The sequence below is a fragment of the Uloborus diversus genome, chromosome 9 (assembly GCF_026930045.1).
Source record: "Uloborus diversus isolate 005 chromosome 9, Udiv.v.3.1, whole genome shotgun sequence".
NCBI classification, from domain to species: domain Eukaryota; kingdom Metazoa; phylum Arthropoda; class Arachnida; order Araneae; family Uloboridae; genus Uloborus; species Uloborus diversus.
Genome location: NC_072739.1, coordinates 113,383,554 through 113,409,817, shown reverse-complemented (window position 1 = coordinate 113,409,817; position 26,264 = coordinate 113,383,554). Strand labels below are relative to the sequence as shown.

Here is a 26,264-nt window from a genome sequence, read left to right as displayed (position 1 = left end):
GTTTAACCCTGCTCACAAGTTCCAGCAAGTTCTTACGAAGATGGAACATGTTGAAATTGAAACATTCTAATGAGAAACTAAAGTAGATAGAGAAAAAGGATAGAAAAATTGGATTTCTGCTTGAGCTTTTTTTTTCTTTCTTTCTTTTTTTTTCCTTCATTCTTTTACCACTAAATAAATTTAGCTGCAAACTGTGTGAATAGGTATTTTCAGTGAAATTGTGGAATAATTTATACACAGGGTTCGACAAATCCTGGGCAACAGAGCACCCGGACAACTAAAAAAAAAAAAAATGGCATCTAGTTTTTTCAAAACAAAGATCTTACAGAAGCCATTCACACTGAATTTTCCTACAGACTCTCAGAAATAATTTGCGTGGAGCTTAAAGTTTTTCTCGGAGTTTAAGATTTTAGTGCTTGTCGGTCTCTATTTATAAATAAATAAAAAAAAGATTTTTGGATTTTTAATATAAAAATTACGTTAGTGTGACCATAGAATGAACTCATCCAAATGAATGAACAATGAAGTGTGATAGGAGAATCTCTTCTCTGTTTTAGGACAAGTGAGCACTGGTGGATGCTGTTATACAGAATGATTTAGAAAAAAAAATCTATGAAAACCTACCTAGGATCAGATCTGCAAACGCATTTACTTGAACCTTTAAAAAGTCCACTTACATCCCTTTGCTTCTCACTGCCTCAATTTACAAATACATTTTTTTCAGTAAGGTTTCAAAAGTCTAAAGGTAATCTAAACTCGTTGAACAAACCACGGTTGAGTTGTTGCATTAAAATCAGAAAAAGAGTTTTATTTAAACATGGTTAACTGCAGTATTATATTATTTTTCAAAGGCGTTTTCTTCTCTTTTTATTTGGGGGAGGGGGAGGAGAGGAGGAGAGGGAGCCAAAACATCCTTAATAGTTCATCAAACTTTATAAATATGGCATCAGTTCAAAGATTTGTTTCACCGCTATCGGCAAAATATAAACAAGCAATTCAAAGTTGACTGTTTTTTGAAAAAATATTTAAATAAACGAGATTTTTGAATCCTCGCTGGCGAGCGCGAATACTTCGCACGGGTCAGCTATTTTTTTATTATTACTGTACAGGTGTGAAACTCACAAACATGGAGATGCAAAGGAGAGTAATATTAGTAGAGTAATATTAGTGATAGATACTCATTTATTCATTTTAAACTCATTTTAATTCACCCCCCCCCCCCCCACTCTCCTTCCTATCCATCACGAAATTTATAAACTATTTTTTGCATATAAACTTAACCCTCAATAATCTTTCAAAATAAAAATGTTCTAAAAATGAAAAAGACACCGCTCTCCATCCCTGTTCACTAGAATTCAAGCAATAGGAAAAAGCAAGCACTGTTTTTTTTTTCTCTTTTTTCTTTTTCTTTTTTACAATAATAACAACAATGTGTGTCAATTTTTTTTATGTGTGCATTTAGATGAGGGATCTAGTGTCTATATAAAATAATATTCCACAAAATTTTATTTTATTAATCTTATTTTATTTATTTAAGGTTTTTTTAAATACAATTCCAACTTTATTTTATTAATTTATTTAACGCGGACAGTTAAAAATTTTCAAGGATCAGTAACGTTTTTCCGGGGACAGCGTTGAAATGTTTTAATGAAATATGAACGTTATTCATCTTACTCATTGTTGCAGAACTAATTTTATGCAAAATTATAAAATAAAATAGCTTTTTTTTTTACTTAAAAATTGAAAAAATTGTAGATTTGGGTTTCATTAATGAAAGGAAAGAACAAATTTGCGTTTAAAAATCCAAAGTGGAGGAGAAGAAACAAAATACAACATAAGTTGACCATACGTCCCGAATTTCCTGCCCTTGTCTATCCCAATATTTTACCACTTATATTTTGGTCCCAAATTTCTGGAATTGTCTTGAGAAATAGTACTGCTCCTGGTTAGTAATATTACACTGCTATTGATTAATATGAACAATTTTAGACTAATATTAAGACACAGCTTAATGTGGGCACTTTGAAGGGTATGTTAATCAAAACAAATTTTAATGAAAACTACTCAGGATTTTTTAAAAAGATTAAATGTGTTATTCGAAGAAATATTCACGTTTCAGAGAAATACAAGATCAAAATAATTTAGAAGAGTTACAATTTTATTGTTTTGTTTAAAAATAAATACTTCATTTTGAAGATATGTCACTATTGAACATCTAACACAAATTATTTATTTACCTCGTCCTTCAACCACAATAATAATAATTCAATAATTTTATTAGTAAAAAAGAATTATACAGAGCATCTGTAAACAAGGGCGGAGGGCGGTCTGCCCCGGGTGACACTCTTCTGGGGGAGGCGGCATTCAAAGTGGATTTAAGTACACTCAAGTCGCTATTTTAAATTTTCAATTCTTTACATCTTTTAAAAATATATCTTACATTTTATTTAAGCTACCAAATTTCATCGCAAATGGAGCACAGTATTGCGGGAAAAGGGCGCGTACGTTTTTATTTAGGACAAACTTTAAATAAAATGCGTTCATAATTTTCGCATTTTAATGTAAACTTTCGTAACACCACATTAATAAAACTTTGTTTCTGAAAATCGTGTGAACTTTATGTGGAATTAAACATTATTATTTATTTATTTTTTGAGGGGGAAGGGAGTGGCACTACAAATTACCGCCCTGAGTGACACCCGTACTGAGAACGCCACTGTGTGTATATGTATATAGCGTCCCGAATTTAAAAATCTGATGACATTTAAAAAAGTCAACATTTTTTGCGATTTTTTCTTATGCAAATTACCTGTCGTGCAACTAAAAAGAAAAAACTTTTAACTTTTAATCTCAGCGCTCAGTTTCATGCTTTTTCCGCTCTCACTTCTCGCTAACTAGACGAGTAGCGCAGCGAGGAAAACAGAACACCCAGCGCCAATACTCATTCTCTCACTCCTATTGGCAATCAGTGAAAGATCACGTGACCCTCGCCGAATAAAAACAAGCGCTGTCAGCAGAGCCGAGTGATAACTACAGGCACGGACACTGAGCAGAAAAGTCTCGGTTCACTTCATCTTCGAGACCGCTCGAGAGCAGACGATGCCGCGGAATTTCGAGAAGAGAGAAATCAGACGACTAATTTAAAACTTTTTTAAGTGCTGACAAATTAATTTTAATTGATTCATTTTCGAACCCAATGGCCGGCCAAGGATTTTTTTATGTTTGTTACGCCTCAGTGGAATGGAACTTTTTATAAATGTGTTATTTATTTCAAAATAAGTGTTCAGAATTCCATTTGTTGCACAGTGCGTGGATTTTGATGCTTTTTATTCCAGCGAGTTGGATTGTTTAAGCTGAATCGACTTTTAAATTTTCGATGCGTGCCAGCGGATGCGTAAGGAGACATTTGTCTCCATGGTTACTTGTTGATGCCACATGTTAATATTCAGGTAAGTGACACTTTAATAATTTTTTTGAATTGTAATAACTTTAGTTCAAATATTATTTTGCATCACAAAATTTTGGAATTCTTTTTAGCCTAAAATAAGCCAAGAACTGATGGAAAAATTGTTTGCGTTCATGAATATTACAATTAATATGAAAATATAAATAAATATTGAATTAAATTTTTCTAACAATGATCAGCAATTAGTTAATTTATTTTTATTGTGCTATTGTTAGTGAAAATATTACTTTGCTTCACTAAGCTTTGGAATTCCTTTCAGCGAAAAACAAACTAAGAAAATGGGGAAAATTCGTTTTCATGAATATTGCAATAAATATAAAAAATAAATTTTTAATATATAACTATATGCAATTCATAAGAATTATTCAAATAATAGTTTTTGCTAGAATAATTGGTACATTATTAATTAATTTCTCTTTACTCAATATTCACTTAAAAGGGAAGTTTCCAACTGGAAAATAATTATTTCTACGTAGAGAAAAATATTTCAACTATAGAAAATTTTCCCAAAATTTCTTTTAGAAAGTTTGCGCGTTTAAAAGTTATCACAACTCATAACTTGTGAGTTATTTTTTATTTATTAAATTTTAAATTTATTGTACATTGTTCAAAAATTTCACATAAATTCTCATCATTATTAGAGCCAAAAGTATGGAAAAAATAATAATAATAGCATTATATGAGAGAAGATTATGATATTGAAAGTGGTGTCCAGCGATTTAAGTCCTCTGTTTATTTGTGTGTTATATGTATTAAGATTGAAAAGCTATGGGTGCATTTTTTTACTTTTCTCTCTCAGTATTTTTATTACTTAATTTATTTATCGTAAAAACTAACGTCCACACCGGTAAATGGGTCATGAGTAAGAAAAACTGCAGAATTTTAATGTCTAACGACTAAGAAGGAATAAACCAAAAATTAATAATTACATGATTTAAATATCATTCAATATCTACGTGACATAAAAAATGTGCTTGAAAATTGTTGAAAATATCACATGCTAATAATCGTTAGTTTCGATGAAAACGAAAATGCTTCTCAACGCTTGAACGTTTTCCATATTTTTTCCCCAGATTACAAAAAAAAAAAAAAAAGAAAAAAAAGAAAAGAAAGAAAGAAAAGAAAGAAATTGAGCAGAAAAAGAACTTAAAAAGAATTTATTACATCAATTAATTCTTATATTAATGTTAAATATTCCTTCATTAACTTAATATCCTAGTAAACGTGAAAATTAGAGAAAATTTTATTAATTTCTATCCCATCTGCCCGTAAAAAAATAAATAAATAAATAAATAAAAAAAACATGTGACAGTTAATACTTAATTGATTAGAAGGAGAAGGTATGTTTTTTTCCAAAGTGAAAAATAAAGCGCACTTCATTTTAGAGAAAAACAAGATTGAAAATATTTGTTGAGAATGTTGATGACACGCAAACTACGAGTATCCCATGTGGAATTCTACTTCCGAGAACGGATCAGTTCATTTTCCACATTTTTGTTGGAAAATTATTAAATTCATCTTGTGTAATAATTGCGGATCGTTCCGTGTTTTCTACGCATTACTATTTGATTTCGTTGGCTGTTTTATGAAACAGCTGCAACATCAATTCGAATTAAAACGATAATTAGATGCATATTTATCTTATTTATGTTGTTTTTTACACTTAGTTTATTTCTAATAAGCATCAATATTTACAATTGCGAGTAAAACATCGTGTGTGTCTCGCATTCGTTACCAGGGGAGAAGTTGCGAACAAATAATGTTTTTAAAATCTTTTCTAAACTTTCATGCCAATTATTACACAAATATTTTGTAGCAGATCAGTGGTCTGCCTAGGGAGTTCAGCTGTTTTTACATCGAGCTTTTTCTTTTATGAGAAAATAATAGCAAAATATTTTTATTGGCTATGATTTAACAAAATGATTCCATACAAAAGGAAATATTTTTTTATTAATTTTTATTCTATGTTCAGAAAGTTAAATTTTTTATGCGTTATTTTTCTTTATCGAAATGGTTTTTGAAACATAATTTTTTTTTTCTCTAATTTTTGGGTCGCATTTGATTTTCTAATGTGAATTCGAACATAGAATAAAGAGTTTAATGTGTGTCTTATAATAAGGAACTTAGTTTATGTCATAAAAAATAATGTAAATGTTATAGAAATAATATAACGTGTTTTTTTTTTCGAAGAATTGCTGAAGAAAAAGAATATTCGGGGTACAATACAAATAATGTTTAATCTCTATTTTGTACGTTTGGGTTGAATTCCAATTCCCAACTCCAATAAACTATAGGGGGCGCGGCAGCCACTGTCTAATGGCGGATGAAAAAGGTAAAACAAACAAATGCCGCAGCTTATTACTTGCTTTGACGCTTAATGAATGACAGTAACTTTTCGCCGTGTTTATGGGAAGCTTTCTTGTCTATTCTTCTGAAATTACATTACACCGCAAACTGTCTGAAGTCTGTAATTTAACAAAAAGAAAACACGTGGAATGGAATGTTTTACCTTTTTCTTCAGTATTGTTAATCACCGCAAGGTAGCGTATTCGAGCTCTGGAGTTGCTAATTGGTAGCCCAGCAGTAACTTATTCGACTAGAAACTATAAGATTCCGGGTTCGAGCGTTGCTTTAGGAAATGAGGAGTTGAAGTGCAAGTGATTGTTGTACCACATTGCCTAACCGTCATCGAATCTTATGCAAACTTTCCTAATTTTCTTTTGTTTAGCACACTAATGCGGGGCAGCCCCCACTACAAGTCCTCCCCTCCACAAAGGTAGAGTCAACCTAAGGTGCTGTTAAAGAAATCTTTAAATAAGAAACTTTACGTTTGACGCAGAATGGATTATGAGCCATTGATCAAGCCAATACAAGACTAGTCATTCACTATTTATTTCTATACCATCAAGTCCATTATTTCGGTTCTTCTGTCTGCGGAGGGGAAGGGGGCGGTAAAGGGTTGCATACTGAATACATATCATAGCAAAAAACAAGAAAAACCAAACTCACATATTATATGTAAAGTCAGTATTTTTTTATAGTCAGGAAGTACGCAATTGCCCCTCTTGACCACCCCCCTCCCAAATAACAGGCCTGAATGCAATTAATAAATAATAAGTACTTTACTGTCCTTTTCCTTTTCCAATTAAATGGCGATTCTATAACAGCGGATCATAGTAGATTCTATAACAGCTTTTTTGTCTTTTGCAATTTACGAATTAACGCCTAAAATGCTGGCACTATTTTACGCCATGTAATCAGGATCGATTTTGTTCTTTTGCATTACTCCTCCTATTCTTAGAATAGGAAACGCTACCCATTCATATTGTGTAATTAATTTTAATAGTTGTTCGCTCCACGCACTGACAAAAAGAATACTATAACACGGAAACACGTGCTTTCAAGTTGTATTGCAAATTAGGTCATCAAATGCGTTGAGGAAATTCGAATCCGATAGATATTAAATGCATTAAAAAGCTGCGGAAATATCCTCCATCGATTACTGTGAATTGTTATTTTGCATGATTCTCGTTAAATGTAAAAATCGCTTTGAAAAAGTTATTTATATTTCTAGAAAGCACTGCATGTCGAGACGCTGAGTGAGGTAGGACGTACGTCAAAATTTGACGCATTAAAAATAACGTCATATGTTTTTTTCCATAGGAGTACATAAAATTAGTCTATTCCACTATATGTCTTTTTGGGGAATCAAGGTGACGATGGTTTACTTTATTACACATTTTAGACAAAATTTGAAGTGTACCGAATGAATGGTAATTCTAAGTTTGGATAGTAAAATTTTAAACTATGCAAATCCGGAAAATGATCATATGACTTCAACGATGAATTCCGTTACAACGAATGTCAAGGGGCCGAAATCTTTCCTTTGTCACGGAAATATCGTTGTTCTGAAATTCAAGCAATGAAATGGCAATTAAATCGGGAGTATACAATTTAGTTTGCTGCGAAATATATTACTTTGTATTGGTATTCGCTGTTAACGGGATTTCACTGAATACAAAAACTGTTGATTCTTTTTTTCTAAATGAAAACGTAACATTACATAGGTATACCCCCCCCCCCCCCCGATCTGACTTGCAAATAAAATGTTGCACAAAACTCCGGATATACAAAAATTAGCCATTTTCTTTCCATTAACAAAAATCAATGCATTTGCCGTTCATCAAATTATTTCAGAGAAAATGTATGTACTAAGTTGATATTGTTAATCAGAGTTTTGCTATATGTTGATACACTTAAAATGGCATCAACAGGTTTATTGTGAACACTAGCCAAACCATATTTACCAATTGAAGCTGTTCAAACAGTAGATCAAATGTCCATCTTGTACCACGGATCCAACTTTTCGAAATTGTGCTTGTAAGGACAAGTTCATTTAAATTGACAAAGAACAGATAAGAACACAGGTGTTTTACGCCCCAGGGACTATCATAAAGGTCGGTAGTGTCCACACCTTCAGGGGTGAGGGGACTGAATCCATTGTTCCTTTTAGGCATACCTGGCAATGTCCTGCTGGAAGTCTTCTTTTGTGTTTGGGGAAACAAGTTTCAATGAATGAGCTGTCGTTTAGGTTTTATGTCTTTGTTTATTTATCTCTTCTTCACATTACTGTAAATAGGCTTTTACGGCAGGTAAATAGAAAGGAATTTAAATAGAAGAATATGTGTCAGCCGTTGCTGCACTTTTGGTGGCAAAGAAATCGCTTGACATTAGACTTTAACTTCCTGAAAGTTTGCTTGTTTAAAGTATGAAAATTGCCAAATATGTGTTTAATGTGTTTAAAAAAAAATCCGAAAAATAATTGAGAAATTTACATTATCTTGATAACCTTACGCTTATGTTGATGTTCTAAATAATTGCTAACTTTTGTTATCTTTCAATTCGTGCGTGTTACTATATTACATGTGATAAAACGATTTTTTTTTTTTAAAATCACGAGTGGGCCTCAGAGAAAGTATTCTCGTAAATTGTTAATCTCTTTTGGAATAGAGGGAGGTGCTTCACGAAGACCTGTTGCTTTCTTGATTGAAATTTGAAAGGTCTTCGCATTATCCTTGGTGTTTAATGTCATAATATCTTTCATTTGCGTAATAACTAACGTATGTATTGCTGTTCAAAATAATTGCTAACGTTTGTGTACTTTCAAGTACTGCTTGTGTATTTGAGTACTATTACATGCTTTGATGAGTCATTTATTCTTATACGTCATGGGTTGGAAGAAGTATTCTAATGAGGGGTAAATCCGTTTTGGAACAGCGAGAAATGCTCCGAAGACCTGTAGCTTTCTTGATTTCCACATGGCATGTCTCCGCAAGCAAAACCATTGGAGCTATATTACATTTGTTATAATTGGTTTTATTGCATTGACAAAACATGTCTTGTCAAAAAAGTGATTAATAGCATTCTAATTCCGCTGATATTCGGCAGCGTGGCGGAATGTCACATTAGATTAAAATAAAACCCTTTTCATGTTGACGACTAGAAAGTAACCCTGAGCTAACTCTATTAGATGCCTGAATCTTCATACTGTATCAAGAGGTAAAGAGTCATAATAATCTTAATTATATTTTCACGCATAAAATCGCATATTGTTTATTTAAAATGGGAAATCTTATTATTGATATGCGAGCCTTAACTTAGTACGAAGCAGGTGCTGCGTTCTATTTACAACATCTGATTCGCTTTTATTTCTGTCAGTTACAGTTCCTGAGTAGCGTTTTCTTTTCTTTTTTTTTTTCGTAAATTGATGATTTATCTTCTATAAATTCATTAATAGATGCATAGTATGTGGTTTTGTGTGTGTGGGGGGGGGGGGGTCGATTCGATTGTTAATCGCAACTAAGGAGGAAAACGAGAATGCAACTTCGGATTACTTTTTGTTTTTCTAACACAGGGTTCAATTTCCCGCCAAAGAAGTGTGGAAGCACTATAGTGATCAGAACATTTCATATCTTACACCATTAAAATCCAGGGTTTTTTTTTTCAGAATTTAATCTGCAATTGATAATTAACGCTTTCGAGTGGGTTTGGTACAAGAATCTCCCATATCGTTAAACAATCTTGTACAGTAAAAAATAAAGAAATACCTTTATGCAGAAAAGTGGAGAAAAAAATAACGAAGTTCAATCCACAAAAATTTGCCGAGAACTGCATTCACGTTCTTCCGGGTTTCAAGAAACCCCCTTTTCAATGCAAAAAAAAAAGAGAGAGAGAGCTTTTGGATCTCAAGACATCCGATAAAAACAAAAAATCTCGTACAATACCCGGTTCAAATAGGGCCCTATTAAGATATCAGGGAGCGATAGGTCAAACGCATTTTCTAAGCCCCTTTGTAGTCAAACCTCACAATTGTAACCATAGGCTAAAACAATTTTAGCAACTTTGGGGCCCCTATTGGGTAATTAATAATCAAGCCCTGGCTCAGACGAAAATAATTGTTCCTATTCCTACCGCTGTTTCCTCCAAATTTCTGAAAAATGCTGGCATAAATAATATAGCACGTAATTATTACCCATTCATTAAGTTTCATTGACGAAATAGAACTAGCACTTTTTCGTGATTTTATCGACGCCAAATACTATTCCCACCAGCCTACGCAGAAAAATTAATAGGTCTGTTAACTCGGAGCATGGTGTTAACCGGGTCGAACCTTGGACCGATGTCTGGTCAAGCGTTTTTTTCTTCCACCGTCTCTAATTTCTTGCATAGTTAATTATTCATTTTGGCTGATGCGACGGCATTTGCTTTTCATTTTGTCTACCAGCTTCTGGTGCTTGTCGAAGGGAATATAAGCGGCGGCCGCCTTTTATGGTGTTTGTAAACTTTAGTCTACTGCAGGCAAGGCGTGTCATTCGGCGCCATTTTTATTGATTTTTTTTTCTGTTGATTTTTTAATGTGTTTTTTTGTTAGAGTAGAAATTAGCCAATGAATTTCTTTTGCATCAATTGTTTCAATTTTCACACGATTGTAGAGCCCGTATTATATGCAAATGGATATGGGTATATGCAATTGCATATTTTATCTTTTGATGTTACTGCATATAGATGCCTGAAAACAGCATTTTTTTTTAAAGCAATGCATATTACTCTGGTTTACACTTACTTTTAAGGGTTTTTTTTAAACTTTACTTTAAAGAAATTTTGTAGAAGTTGAAAAGATATTTGATTTTTTAGAAATGATATGAAATGAAAAGACAATTTCTAGCTAAAAAAAATTAATAAAAAAAAACTTCCAGAACATATTTTAATTATTGCAGTAAAAACGTTTAATGAGCACTTTCAGATTCAATAACTGCTTTAATATGTACTTGTCGCCTTCCTAACAAAATGAAAATATAGAGCAACTATTTTTTCACTCAGATGTTTAAACTTTCTTGGCATGAGTAGAAAAAATATTAGCGTATATTTTTTAACTCTCTCAGGCATAGTGTTTAGTTTTTAGTGCATATATCAGGTATTTCAGCGCTTATTTGCATGCATACTTTCGTGATTTTTCGTGCATATAATCCGGATTCTAGCAATGATTTTTTTAATGCAAAATTTGTGCGCATAAAAGAAATGAAAGTGTCTGATTTTGACGCGTTATGCAACGATACGATTGCAATACAAGCTGATTAAAAATGTTTAAAAAAAAGAATAAATGTTCTAAAAATAAAGAAAGAAATTTAAGACCTGGTGCAACAAGGGGACAACTCCAAAAAAATAACTTTCAGAAATAATAAAACACGAAAACGCTTCAAAAATTACTTGAAAAGGTTTTGTCCTTATATTCAACATTATGCTGGCATTTGTTTCTATAATCTCAATTCCAATGATATTTTAGTAAATTGTGTTACCTATGTATAATAACCTCGATATGTATTGGAGCTTTCTCCCTCGTGAGGCCTTCAAACTTCAGTTGTAACTATCTCACAAAATGAGAGCTAATAAGTCCCACGTTATTTAGTGATTACCGCCTGTTTTTTACGTAGATGCTCTCAATCCCGGATATGGAAGAACCTTGTTAGAAAAAAAGTATGGTTCCAAAAAAGAGAACACAAAACTACTCGACGAAAAAGTTGACTGTTCCTTTCAAGAAAATATATATTTGCGCTCGATTTTACGAATTTATTCACCGTTTTACGAACAGCTGACCAGTCCCAAAAAATCTCTTATTGAAACGATGTTGATCGATTTAACGAAGTGTAGATTTTGTAACCTTTTTCTGGTTTTAAAGAGTTTGTAAAATCAAGCGTCAACAATAAGATCGTAAAAATTTCGGTAGAAATTGGGAACGAGTTAATAAACTTCGTTTCAGAAATTTGGCTGGTATCAATCGGGAATCAAAAATCTTGATAGATCGGATCATTTAAGAAAAATTCCTTTTTTTTTATTTAACAACCGATTGATAATGAAAGGATATATTGATATGCGTGTGTATGGTAGAGGGCCGAGGAGTCGGAGTCGGGCTGATCTTGGAGTAAAGGCAAAGGCGCCTCGATGGAAGGTCACGGGAGATCACTGTGATCTCCCAAAAATTCCCTTATTCAGCAAAGTTTATTAGCCAAGTCGGCAAAATAATCAACATTTGGCAAAATTTTTAGCTCTATTCGGCAAAATTATCATTATTCGGCGAAATTTGGAGCTCCATTCGGCAAAATTTGGAGCTCCATTCGGCAAAATTTGGAGCTCCATTCGGCAAAATGTGGAGTTCCATTCGGAAATTGAGAAAGTCGGAGTTTTAAAATTCCAAGAGTCGGAGTAGGGCAGTGGTAGCGGAGTCAGAGCCAGACTGATTTTGGGGTAAAGGAGTTGGAGTCAAAGGCTCTAAAATTCCCGGAGTCGATCATTTTCCCTCTGATTGCGCAGCCCTTGCATGATAGGGGAGAGTAAGTGCTGTTTCTCCCTGGCGATCATTAAATTGTTCGAAAAATTGGTGAAACTGTGAAATGCAAAATTGGTAGCGATATCTAGAGATTAAAATCAAATGTCACTAACACTAAATCACACATTTTGTCGTCTCAAATATCGATAACAAAAAGAAGTTTTTTGCCTATTTCGGCCGAAAAGCAACAGAACTAACTCCTCAACTCTACTCCAACAGCATCCATTTATTTCCCGCGGACGGGAAACCGCCCGCAAGAGCGGAATCGTTTATGGATTAAAAGTAACTTTCCCCCATAATTAAGTAAGCGTTAAATGCCATGCTCCTTTAATCATTATTACTGCAAGCATATAACCAGTGCAATGTTACGTAACGACCCCACTTTATCAGTTTGGCTCTTTACGTGGAGCATTAAAAGCTTTTATGTTCAACATTTATCAGTTCACGGGAGAACATGTTGTCAATTTGGAAACTGCAAGTCAAATTCTTCCGGATACTCTGGTACCCACAGTTACTTTTTTTTTTGCTCCGGGATAGAGTGCTTTATGACGTATTTATGGCTGTTCTGGAATTTTGTTGACGTCATTGTAGACTTTTAAAGATGAAAATGTGTCCAAAAAAATTTTTTTTTCTTCCACGAAGCAATTGCCTCCCTTTATCTGTGATTGAGTGGCGATTTTATTGGCTTCAAATTGCGTTTTGTCGACTGCAGTTGGAATGATGGGAGAGAAATAGCGATTTTTAGTTCATTTCTGAACTTTAACCACGTTTTGGGGGGTTTTCTTTTAGGACGACTACTTAAAAAACCCTCTTAGGACGTTTTTTTTTGTGAAATCTTATCCAAAAATTCAGCATAATTGTTTTTGTTATGAAGTAGATTTTTCTATTAGTTGTCACGTGTGACCGCGAAACAATTTGTTCTTTCAAAGGAATGTCTCTGTTTGGATTACCATTGCTAACTCCTTAGAGAGAACCGTGGCAATCCTTTTGGCTCGTTTTGAACGGGACAATCCCATTTCTATGTAGCCTGCACGGTTCTTTTTCATAACTTTATTTGTGCAATTAGTATCCTTTTTATGTTGCTTCTTCATACAGTGGCACTCCCACTAAAATTATACGGAGCACCCTCCTCAAAGTAACAACCCCCCCCCCCCCCAAATGTTATCAAAGCCCTTTAAAAATTATCCACCAAAATTTCTATGGCGCAGTCTGCGCCATGGTCCTTTCCCCTTTTTGCGGACACTCCAGTTCCTTTGTCTTAAATATTATGTCTTAATTCATGAATTACATGTAATTTGAGAAACGCAATTCTCAGAAACTTCGAATTGGCCACTAAACTCAATGGAGAGATATTATAGACAACACTTTTCTTCGAACTAAGAATCGGGAAAACCGAACACTCATCCAATCAGACAGAAAAAAATAATTAGGACAAACAAGGAAATATTTGGACAAGATTATCTCAATCCATCTTCATCAGAACTTACTACATAAAAAATACCAGCTAAGAAAAGACTTCACGATATTTGTATTCAAAGAGCTCCAATTAAAAACAAAATCGTCGCTTTGCACGCATCGATATATTTTGCAAGGATGGACATGTCCCAAGGCTTGTAAAAAATGAACCAACTACCGTATATTTATCAGTGTCGACTAAGTTCTTGAACACTTTTTGAGAGACCAATCTTCATATCAATGGTAATTGTCCATTGATCTCTTTGGCAGTGCAGAATCATTCTCATTTGATTCTATAAAAGTCATGTTACCGTAATTTTTCTTTTAAACCTCATTAAATGACTTTTGAAACGTTATACTATCTAGTATCATTATTAGGTACTGTAGATACTAAAAAGTAAAACGTTTGCAATCATTGAAAACGTTTCATAAATAGTAGGGACAGTGTAGTCACGTGTTTTGAAGGTAATTGGAAGTCTTCAAAACTAACTAATGCAATAAGTTGTGAATTTCGGAGCATAAAATCTGAAAAGGATTTCTTATATTCGTGGGAATTCCTTCTGTTACATTAATGATTGGTTCAATGTATTAGATAATAGGAAAAATGAAACATGAAAAAAACTAATTTTCCCTGTAGAGAATAAGTATCGGCATGAAACAAGGTTATAAGGGAGAAAAAGCATTGTTTTGAATCTTTTTTTTTTCTTTTTTAATATTACTGTAGCAAAGGAAAAAGGTATCTGTTATATAAAGGAAAAAATCTGGTTTCGGTTGAAAAAATGATTTTAAAAAACATTATTTTTCTTACTTTTTCTTTTTCTTTTTTTTTTTTTTTTTTTTTTTTGCTATTTATTATTTTATTTATTTAATTAAAACTTTGTATTTATTTAATTTTATTTATTTAATTACTTTTTGTATTTGTTTTATTTTATTTATTTATTTTTGTCTGACGTTAATTTTCTTCGCCTTTCAGTTAAAAACTGATTTATATTTCTATTTTTTAGCAGTTGAGACAGTAGTTTAATCTCGATGAAGTTGAAAACACTTCAATAATTTGCGAAAATGAATATAAGCTATTCTTTCAAAGTGCTTTTAAAGCCAAAAGCTTTCGTTTTCTTTCTTTTTTTAATGGATTTTTATAAACATTACGATCCTTCATTCCAATTTCATACCTTAATTTATTTCTCCCTGAACTTCGAAATCGGATTATGCAGAATAGAACAGGTTGCATTTATGCTTTCAATAAGCGAAAGAAAAAAAAGATAATGGAGTTACAAAAACTGCATCATATTTGCAAATATTATTACCGTCTCTTTGAGCAATAAAATGTATGATGAAAATCGAAAATTCGCCTCAAAAATATACCCAAGCGTGTTTTCAAACTTTGCACTTGAAATAAAAACTCAGCATTAGAAAAAAAAAATGGAGTTTTAAAAATATTAGATTTAGGTGTTCTGTTATTTTTTCAGTACAAAATTTCAAGCAATGTAAACGTTAAAAAATAAACAAAAACACACATTTCTTTTTTCCCTGCCGTCTTCCCTGCCATTTCATCTTCAGAAAGTGCATTTTTATAGAATTTGTCACTATGATGCCCCGTGCCCCACTTCACAGTTTTCGTATATTTCACTCCTCCACAATGAATTCCATTCCTCTAAAAATGTTAAGGAGCATTTTCACTCCTTAAAAAAATTCTAATTAAGTCTCTGACTCTGAATATATCTTTGTTTACGATAGCTGCGCATGAATTCTGCAATGCATGGATTCAAACCCCGAAGTTGTTAGGAAACATAAAACAGACTTCTAAACGGATAACCACTTAAAAATAAATAACTGAAGACTGACGAGTCATATAACAGTTCTCCGAAAAACTATTTTCTGAATACCTTTCTGCCCACCATCCCATCCCATCCCATATTCCTCAGTTCAAACCACAAGACAATTGGCTGGAAGATTGCTTTTTGAAAGAGGCTAAGCTGCACCAGTAGCTATTTTTCCTGACATGTCAAACCATCATTATAACATCACTTTTTCCCTCGATTCGAAAGAAAAGAAGCTGAGCAAAAAGAATCGTGGGGAGAGAAAAATAACAAGGCGAAAACAATGCTAAGTATGTTCCGCTACTTTTTCTTCGATTTCAGTAGTCACAGGTTCAACCGCGACGTAAGGGACCGCACACACATGAAGCATTCGCTATTCGGGAGCTGTTCTCTGCGAAAACAGGATGGTTAAATGGAATCATAGCTGCTTTATGTTGAGCCTTGAGTACAAATATGCTACTAGACAAACTTGCAATGAAAATTTATTAACGATATTCGTTAATCATTACAAGTTTGAGAAAATTATATTTTGTTTTCTCATTTGCATAAAAGCTTTTGAACTACAATTGTTCACTGAAGAATTTAATGTTACGATAAACGACGTACGCTTCCCCCCCCCCCTTTTTTCCCCTTTCTGCTGCGACTTCTAACTCATTCAAACGTAGTAGGTCACAAATGACCTACTTGGCATTTACAGCAATACCGAATATAACAGATGGCCATTATTGTGCTTATCCACAACAGCACCGAACTTACCGTTGGCACAAAGATGCTCATTTACAACATCTCCAAATTTACCGTTGGCCACAGAGATGCTCATTTGCAACAATACCAAATCTACTTTTGGCCACAAATGTACTCATTTACTGTACACTGTAGTATCGAATATACTGATGTTCAATATTGTACTCACTTACAACAGCACCAAACTTACCGTTTGCCTCAAAGATGCTCATTTACAACATCACAAAATTTACCATTGGACACAAAGATGCCCATTTGTAACAATACCAAATCTACTATTGGCCACAAAGGTACTCATTTACTGCAGTACTTAGTATACAGATGACTAATATTGTACTCATTTACAACAGCACCAAATTCACCGTTGGCCACAAAGATGCTCTTTTGCAGCAATACCAAATTTACTGTTGGTCACAGAGGTACTCATTTACTGCAGTACCGAATATACAAATGGGCTAATATTGTACTCATTTGCAGCCGCACCAAATTAACCGTCGACTACAAAGGTGCTCATTTACAACAAAACCATTGTTACTCTTAACGTAGTCCAACGTTACTGCGCTTCAAAAATAATTTTTACTTGTGGTCGACTGCTATTACAATGATTCTCATCAGAATTCTTAAGAATCCAAAAAAACAAAACCGAAAAGGAGGAAAACAAAAAAATTTAACAAATGGCAAATAACTAAAAAAAAAGCAGAAAAAATGATACATCAATTTATGCACAAAAGGAAAATTCAAGATACAGGTAATCAGTTAGCGAAGAAGAAAATAACATAACTTGAACAGACAAACAACACTTGTTTTATTTTGTTCAGCCCTTGTTTTACTCGTCATTTCATTCACGTGAATGTTAAATTGTTTATCTTTCAACCTTCTTTGTTATGATGATTGATGATATTTTTTAAAATACTATGTAGTAGTAACTTATGCTATTATTTATTTTTATTCAACTTACAACACAAGTTGAGGTTTTTAGTTGAAAAAGCAGTTCTAAATTAATGGTCAAAGAAAGCCCAACGAAAGCTTACCTTTTTCACTGTTTATGAGTAATAATGTTAAATAATTGTTCGTATGAGTGAAGATAAAAGAAAAAGTAAACTATTCTGAAAAAGTAAGCTGTATTTAAAACAGCCCCTTAAAAATTCCAAAACCCCGCAGTCTGCGCCATTACCCCCCCCCCCCCCCCCTCCCCAAGTGAGCACTCCTGTCACTAGATATACATTGCTAACTGTTATAGACAAATAAAAAAAAATCGGCTTTGAAGATTCTATTAAAGTTTAAATTCTTTTGTCTGTATTTTCAGATCATGCATCACATTGATGATTTTGTGAATGATCCCCCATAGAATCACTCACTCCCACAGCGCTTGCCGCTAAAGGCTAAAAGATTGATGTTCGCATTGTGCCGTACTTGATTTCTCTTACCCATAAGAGAGTAAACACAGCCATTTCTTTTTCTTCTCTCTCTTTTACCTTCCAGACTGCGGAAATCCAGGTTTATTTTACTCAGACAGTTTCTAGTATTTTTGTTGCTTCCCCCCTTCTCTCTTCCACCATTGTAGCACTGCGTTTGAATTCTTTTACTTTCGGTACAGGTAAAATGCTATGTGTGCTATGAGGTAGTTTGTTGAACGGCTCTTATTTGGTTTAAGTTATTTATTTATTTTTCTCTCCCCTTCCAAAGTACGCGAGCTTTTTGTTCGAAAATTCTTCTCAAATATTTCTTTCAAAGAGGTGGAATAACCGAAGATTTCAGGGTAGGCTAAAAATTAATGAAGGAATAAATGGCAAAGAGTTTTGCTCAAAGTAAATTAGCCACTACAGTAGATTTTGGGGAATGTTAGCTATTTACTTATAACCTATTATTTAGTCGACATGATATAATTGTTTCTCCCCTTTCATATTTTCAAATTCCTCACTAATAAGAATGAACGCATAACGGATTGATGATAATCATAGAAAAGCTCCGTCAAAACGTCATTTTAAACCGACCATGTCCTGTGTTATGAATTGCGCAGTAATCCTTTCATAGTTTCATAAAGGCATCCTTTAACGTCATTGGTGGAGCTTCATTTGGTTAGATTTAGGAAAGCAGGTGCTTAAAATGAGAGGTTAGATTAGAGCATTTTGGATGAATCAATGTTTTATCTTTGATTTATTTATGCATTATTATTATTGTTTTATTAACTCACTTTTTGTTTAGAAATTACAACTGTATATATTAACAATATTAAGTATAATTTAGGTCTAAAAATAATCGGGAAAACTTTTCTTTTCGTTCTTGTAATAAATACTTCAAACAAATATTACATTTCTTTACACACAATGTTGAAGTCTAACTAATGACTAACTTGATATTTGTTAGCCTATAAACACTCTTCAACAAAGCTGGATATATATAATTATTTGTTTTTTTTTTTTTTTTTTTGATTTGCATTTTGAGTCGCGGAACCCTCAGATATAATGTGGAAGTGGAACCAGAGGTTCATGAGCACTAATTAAAGAACACGATTACAATTATACATTTTTTTCTGTTGATTTCATAATCAATCCTCTCTTGATCCTATAGAATATGATTGTATAGCACAAATTTACATAGTGTTTACAAGACATTCTCAACGTAGAATACGTTTGATGAGTACATACATTTTTTAAATAAACTTTTTAACCAATTAAAACGTTTAGATTTATTTTGATGCTGAAAAGTTACGTTTTCAAAAATTAAAAATATTTTTACATCTAACAATGTAAATTAAATTTTTAAAAAAATCTGTTTTTTTTTTTTACCAGATGAAATTGTTTAGGTTTATATTTGGCAGGTAAAGTTACTCACCAGAAAATATCTGTTAGTCATAAAAGATATTTCGCAGGGTAAAAACGAATTATCTGTTCTGTACAATGTTTCCATAGTCTAAACATTTCTCCGTTGATTTTTTAATCAAACTACTATTGACTCAATTTAAAATTTATTAATGACTCTAAAAAATATTTTTTTCAATTTTTTTTTTTTTTTTTTTGGAACTCAGTATTCTTTGAACAAAAATATTCATCATGTGAAAAAAATTTCAGTTTACATCAACGTTAAGTGAAAATATTTTTGCATAGACATTATGAAAAACATCGTTTTGACTCTGTAGAATTTATTGCATTGACTATAAAAAAAAAATGTATTAGCTACAGAAAATATTTATTTTCTTGACTCTGCAGAACGCGGTTGTCCTTTTCACTTTCCAGAAAATACTTATCCATCCAACCCTTCAGAGGTACTTGGTTCTTTTTACCCTATTATTGCTCTAAAGATCATGTATTTCTCAATCGATATGAATATTCAACCGAACAAATTTTTACGAAAGCGAAAGTAGAAAACAATATTCACACTCTCATCTCCGTATTTATTATCTTCAAGTGACAGAATGATTTTGCCGTATATAAAGTATAATAATAACGACTATTTTGATAAAGAGATCTTCATTCACCAGGTAACGAGATACCATTGAAAAAAGTTGACGCTTTATGGTCTAAGTGACCCGCGGCCGCAAGGGCTATAATATACGTTCGAGCCGCGCTACTCCACCCTTTCAAAACTCCAGAACGGCGCTACAAGGTCAGTTGAGACCCGAATTGAAAAGCAGTTTACCTATCCCCTCTCTTTTGCCCGATTTCCCGCGCTTTCGCGGAAAGAGTAATGAGCTGTATCGTGGATGGAAAAGAAAAGATCTCGTGTTGGAAGGGGGAGGCATTGGTTTCGGATGACAGGTTGCCTGATTCCCTCGTTCCTATGAAGTGAACCGTTCTTTTTTTTTTACACTTTCTTGGTAGGCAGAAGAAATGAGAACCTGCGAGTTGATTAAGGAGCGGTATTTCTCCTGTTGATAATGCCAATTCTGTTGCCTTGAATATTCAATGCATTTTTAATGAGTGGACGAAGCCGATTGGGTTGGTCGCTTTGAGGTTGGCGTTAACATTTGTCATGATGACTAAAATGACTTGATATAATGACGAAAATTTTAGTTTCTTACCCTAAGACCTAACAATCAGTGTTTACAGAGGTAAAATGATACGATTTCTTACAACACCCAATCATCAGCAAGCTGGTCATTCTTTTCTCTTAAGTATTCAATGAAATTTCAATGAGTGGACGACGCCGGATGGGTTGGTCGCTTTGAGGTTGGCGTTGACATTTGTCATGATGTCTAAAATTGAACTGGTCTAATGACGAAAATGCTAGTTTCTTACACAAAGATCTAACAATCAGTGTTTACAGATGCAAAATGGTATGATTTCTTACAACACCAAATCATCAAGCTGGCCATTTTGTTGTCTTGAGTATCCAATGAAGTTTTAAGGAGTGGATGACGCCGATTGGGTTGGTAGCTTTTAGGTTGATGTTGAAAAATCATGATTCGTCGATGACTAAAATTGGCCTTTGTCTAGTGGTGGAAAAGCTAGTTATTGCACGAGGATGATCTGACCTTGCACAAAGAGCTAGCAATCAGTGTTTATAGAAGCAAAATTATGTTCAATAATTAGTATACGAGGGCTGTACTACTTTGATAGCATTCGCTTTCTCGCGAGCTACATCTATCAATGAAGGTTGATTAGTTTTATATCAATATTTTTACATCTTACCATCTCTATTTTAGGGAATGTTTTCAATTCACTCTAAGATAGAGTGAAAAATATATTCATATTCTGTACCAAAATTAGCTCATTTTCAGCTAATATTGATTTCAAACGCGTGCTGATGATAACTATAACTGACTTAGTACAGCAACTTAACGTTCAATGTCAAGTTTCAACAAAATGATGGGTGATTCAAAAAGGAAAAAAAAAAGCTTCTCCGATGTGAACACAACTTTTTCTTTTTCTTTCTTTCTTTCTTTCCTTTTTTTTCAAATATTTTAAACATTTTTTTTTCTTTTTTTGAAAAAAAATAAATAAATAAATCAATTTATTTACCTAATTTCTTGCGCCCGCTAGTTTTTCTAACCGTGCAGCTTTGCGCCTAGCAGTGAAACTACATTTACGGTTTAGCTTCCTTGATTCGCTAATCGTTTTTCCAACCGCATCTCGTAATGTCTGTGGATCTCGTGGCCTTCCTCTGAAGAAAAGAAAAGGCACATCAAATTCCGCTAATCTTCCTCAGTAATGGAAAGGAAGTGAGAAGAAAATGTTTTGAAGTTTAACTCCCAAGCTATAAAGCCTTAAAATAATTGTAGAATTAATTAAGGATAAGAAGTCAACGCGATTCATCATAAAATTCTGGCATTTAAATAAACTGAGTTATAAACCATTATTCAATGCCGTGAAAATTGCAAGTGATGTTACTTCACAAAAGCCATTAAAATTGATAGCATTTAATTACATGTGAAAATATTTCTATATAAAACCTTCAGTGAATTCAGTGATCCTTAGCTACACGAGTGTTACATAACAAAGAGCTAGTACATTCAATATACTGATATTGTAAATTAAAAGGGTTGGGCTTCACAAACTTTACTAAATTCAGTGATCCATAGCTGTAAGCGTCTCTGAATCCATAATAAACATCGGGAACGTAAATATACGGCGTTATAAAATGTATTTCTCACATTATAAAATATCAACATGTAAAACATTCCAGATTGTAAGTCGAATGTTTGGCCTTAATGAGCTTTAGTAACCCACGGCTACAGCAGCGTGCTGCATGTAAACGAGTGATAATAAATATACAAAGTTTAAAAATATATTTCTATAACATTAAAGTGTAAAATGTTCCAGATTGTAAGTTAAAAGGTTTGAATTCAGTGATCCATAGCTGCACTAGCAGGCTATATAATAAACAGTTGGCACATAAATATACTGAGTTGTGAAATATATTTCTCATGGTTAAAATATTAACATGTAAAATATATTAACATTGTAAGTTAAAAGAAGGTTGAGCTTCATAAACTTCAGTGAATTCAGTAATCCATAGCCGCACAAGTGTAGCGTGCTTGCTATATAATAAACAAGAAGTACATAAATATACAAAGTTGTAACGTATATTTCTCATGATTGTAAGTTAAAAAGATAAGCTTCATAAACCTCAGTGAATTCAATGATCCATAGCTGCACGAGAGTGCTACATAATGAACAGGCCAGCACCTAAATAAACTGAGTTGTAAAACATACTGCACCACTTTGTCCTTCGAGAGGGACGGGGAAAAAAAGGGTAGACCGAAGGTAAACCTACCATTTAAAAATGCTGTCCTTCCATCTTTAACTCCACATCACAATGGACTCCACTCGAGATGGTGACAAGCGAACGAAAGGGGATAGACTCCACCCCAAAAGAGACTCGAGTGATAGATTGAGAGGGGGCATTGCCAGAACACCGTAAATTTCGCGGTTACCATTCCCTTCGACAAAGAGCTACATCTCACGGAGTGGCAAAGGTGGATCTTTCATGTTTCCGTCTTCAAGAGAGGGGGAGGGGGTGGGGGAAGGTCCTCTGGAACGTCTGCATTCGAATGTTGGGGCGCTTTGGGGAATGGAATTTTGAGGATTTATGCGATTGTCAAAGTGCAGTAAAAAGTTCGCTTTAACGAGTTGACAATGGGGTGGAAGAAATCATCGCATTAGATGAATCGTCAGAAACCAGTAACAACGAAATGCCATTAGTATGAGCGCGTGAGCTAGCACGTTTGATCATTTGCAATCTTGGGTGTTGTAATCTGTGCGTAATTTTCGTGCCATATTATTTTTAATTTTGGTTCCAGAAGTAATCATACAAATATCATGCCTCATTAAATTACTTCGTAACTTTCCTTTGTACGTATTTCCTTAGAATTCTACCATAACACACTTTCCACACTTATGTGTATTTATTTATTTCTTCATTAATATGAAATAATTTTCATCCTGACTTTAAAAAGGCATCTCTGTTTTTTTTTTTTAATTTAATGTTTTTTTTTTTTTTAATAATAATACGACCCCTACATTATTTTTAATTATACAGATCCCGACTAAGAGCACTTCCAATGTTTAATTGTTTTTCCTCCGTGTTTTATTTTCTATTTATTTTCTGTGGCCATTGAGCCCAAGTATAAGTTAGCATCATCATCTTAACAGAACAGCTGCTGATACCCTCTACTGTTTGAAGCGATACTATCATAATATTGACGATGTACATTGTACTATGTAATATAAATCGCAATATATTGTCATGGTGCAAGGAGAGGCGCAGAGAAGGGGCTTGCCTTAGAGTCCTTGGTTTTAACATTTTTGCCAATCTGAATTGAGATCGGGCACCCATTCGGATAATCAAAAATTCGGATAATTGGATTTTGATTAATAAATCTATTTTAATTAATGACTGTATGTGTGCTGAAAGTTGGTGAACAAAACTGTTTTTAAAGAAAAATAGCTTTTAATTAAATGAAAAGTCAACATCTTTACATGCTAAATGTAATTAGTTACAAGTGCAAGTAAATTAGAACTCTATAATAAAGCTGCACTATGAGACTTCCAACAATGTTCCCGCTGTGCCTACACTAGCTCGTAATCAAATCTTTTTTAAAAAATCTGTCTTAATTTTTCTTTCTGAAATTCTCAAAGCAATTCGGATTAGTCGGAGTATGGGATAATTGGAGTCCTACTCAACTGTAAAACACCAGCAAATGGAATATAAATAAAATTCTCGCTCAGTTTGAAATAAATATTCACACTTAAAATTGTGTACTCATAATTCCGTCCTAATCATTTTATTTTTGACCTGCTTTGCATATTTTTAATGAAGTTAAAATGGGAAACATATCTCAATAAAATGAAGTGGAGAAACGTGTGCAAACATTACCACTTAAAGAGTACTCGCATTGAATGCCATCTGTGTTCAAACATACACCTATGCAAATACAGCTGCTCCACTTGTGAAGTTACAAGTGTTACACTCTTTCAAGTTAAAACAAAGAGAAAATATATTTTCGGACCTTAATTTCTAAAACGTAAGGACCTTACTTTCTAAAACGTAATAGGGAAAAATAAATAATGAAATATACTGACTTAGTACCAGTTGGTTCTCAACATTGCGTATTGTAGACTAATTGACTCGAAATTAAATCCTGTTCGACTCAAAAATATGAAAATCGTCCTGATGAGTTGAATCAACGTCTTAGCTGATTCAACTCATTGGCACATTGGACAACCGAGTCAACTAGGTTCAGTTTTAATAGCATTGTGGAGCAGCTGCTCGAATAAAAGTCGGTTTATGAGATGAAAAGTTGATTCAACTGAGTTGCCTCGTGTGAAGACAATGAAAAACGCCAGTCAAGTAGTTGACGGGCAACTTTTCAAAAAAGTTGATTCAATCAACCGCCTTAATCTATATTGCATTTTTTGCCACTTTTGTTTTTATAGCAAACTTTCATTCACAACTTCCAAATTAATTATTATATTGTGAAAATTATTTTATTTAACAATATTTCGCACGACATGTTGGTTTTATAGCAACATTCGTTTTTAAAAACTACCCTTCCGGCATAAAAATTAATATAAAAAAGTTTTTTTAAGCAAATAGCAAACAAAAAAGCAAAGATGTTGAAAAAATATATTGCTTACTCCAAAGATACAGCTTTTGTGAACTTTTGAATAAACATCGCTCATATGTAAAAACATTGAAAAAAGTATTGAATAGTTATGTCTTGTTGATGAAAATCGGATAGGTTTTTGTAAGCAGCAGTGGTGTGGCGATGTTTTGTTATGTTTATCGCAAATGTTGGCATAGAAATTATTGTAATAACATAATAGTTCTTGGAACCTTAAAGAAGAGTTAATTTGTCTTGAATGCTCGAAATAATACTAAATTTTTATTTATCCTTGAGGATCAATTTTTGAAAAGTTTTCTTCCCCCCCTACCACCCATTGCCAAAAACACGATGTAGGTAAACAAATTTCTCCATCGCTACTTGATAAAGTATGTTTACATCTATGAAAAAGAATACTGAACTAAGGAATCGAGTGCAAAGAAAGGTTCTAAGTTTTTCTATCATTCCTTGAACTGATAGTGTTTTTTTTTTTTCCTTTATTCATTTTATTTTTTTAACGAATTTACGTACTGCGTTGTTATTTCCGTTTTTAATAATGAACTTCATAAGTACCATTATGGTTAAGTGTTAGGAAAATAGCTTGGTATATTCTGAATTTTATTTTCAACTAATTGCGGAAAATAACCCAGGGGGAGTTTTATAGGAGGAATTTTTATTGCCTGTTGCCGTTCCGGGCTGTTGATTTTCCTTTGAAGACATGGAAAACTTAATCCCTACATGTGAAAGGCGTAGAATAGTATAATATTTTTTCTTAACTTTAAAATATCTCTTCTAAACATTACTGTTTTGAAATATATAATGAGAAAACATTTGTTTAAAAAAAATCTAGTTTTTAAACGTTCAAGTTGTTATAATGTTGATATCTTAAAACCTCAGGTCTGTAGCACGGTGGAGGTGATGCTCGTAACCAAACAAACACGTTTATCGTGCGAGTTAATATCGCAGAAGGTATTCAAGGAATGTAGCCTCCTCCTCCTCGGCATTACAATTCAGAAAAATACAGTATAACTTCGATTAAACGCTACCCGATTTAACGGATTCCTCAATTTAATGATGCGTTGCACTGGTCCGGATTTGACTGCATTGAATGTCGATGCTTCTCGACTTAACGATATCCTTGATTTAAAGATAAAATTTTTAAAGTTCCTTGACAATCCTTAAATCGAGGTTACACTGTAGCTCCAAATGTCGGTATTGAAGGTAAAGTACAACCTCGTTCATCCGGATTAATTAAATCAAAGGCATTCCGGATAAGTGAAACCCCGGGTAATCCGGGTAAAGGGCTGTTCACTTATCGGCCGTCCGTCTCGTCCATCCCGATTTTCCCAC

At 33.4% G+C, this 26,264-nt stretch overlaps 1 long non-coding RNA gene across 1 annotated transcript in view; it reads left to right on the top strand.

The window, feature by feature from the left end:
* Positions 1–3,067: 3,067 nt before the first annotated feature.
* LOC129230083 (uncharacterized) overlaps positions 3,068–26,264 on the top strand; it is a 71,668-nt gene continuing 48,471 nt past the window's right edge. Inside the window, exon 1 of the long non-coding RNA XR_008581150.1 lies at positions 3,068–3,449. This is a non-coding gene — a long non-coding RNA (uncharacterized LOC129230083). The remainder of the gene's footprint in view (positions 3,450–26,264) is intronic.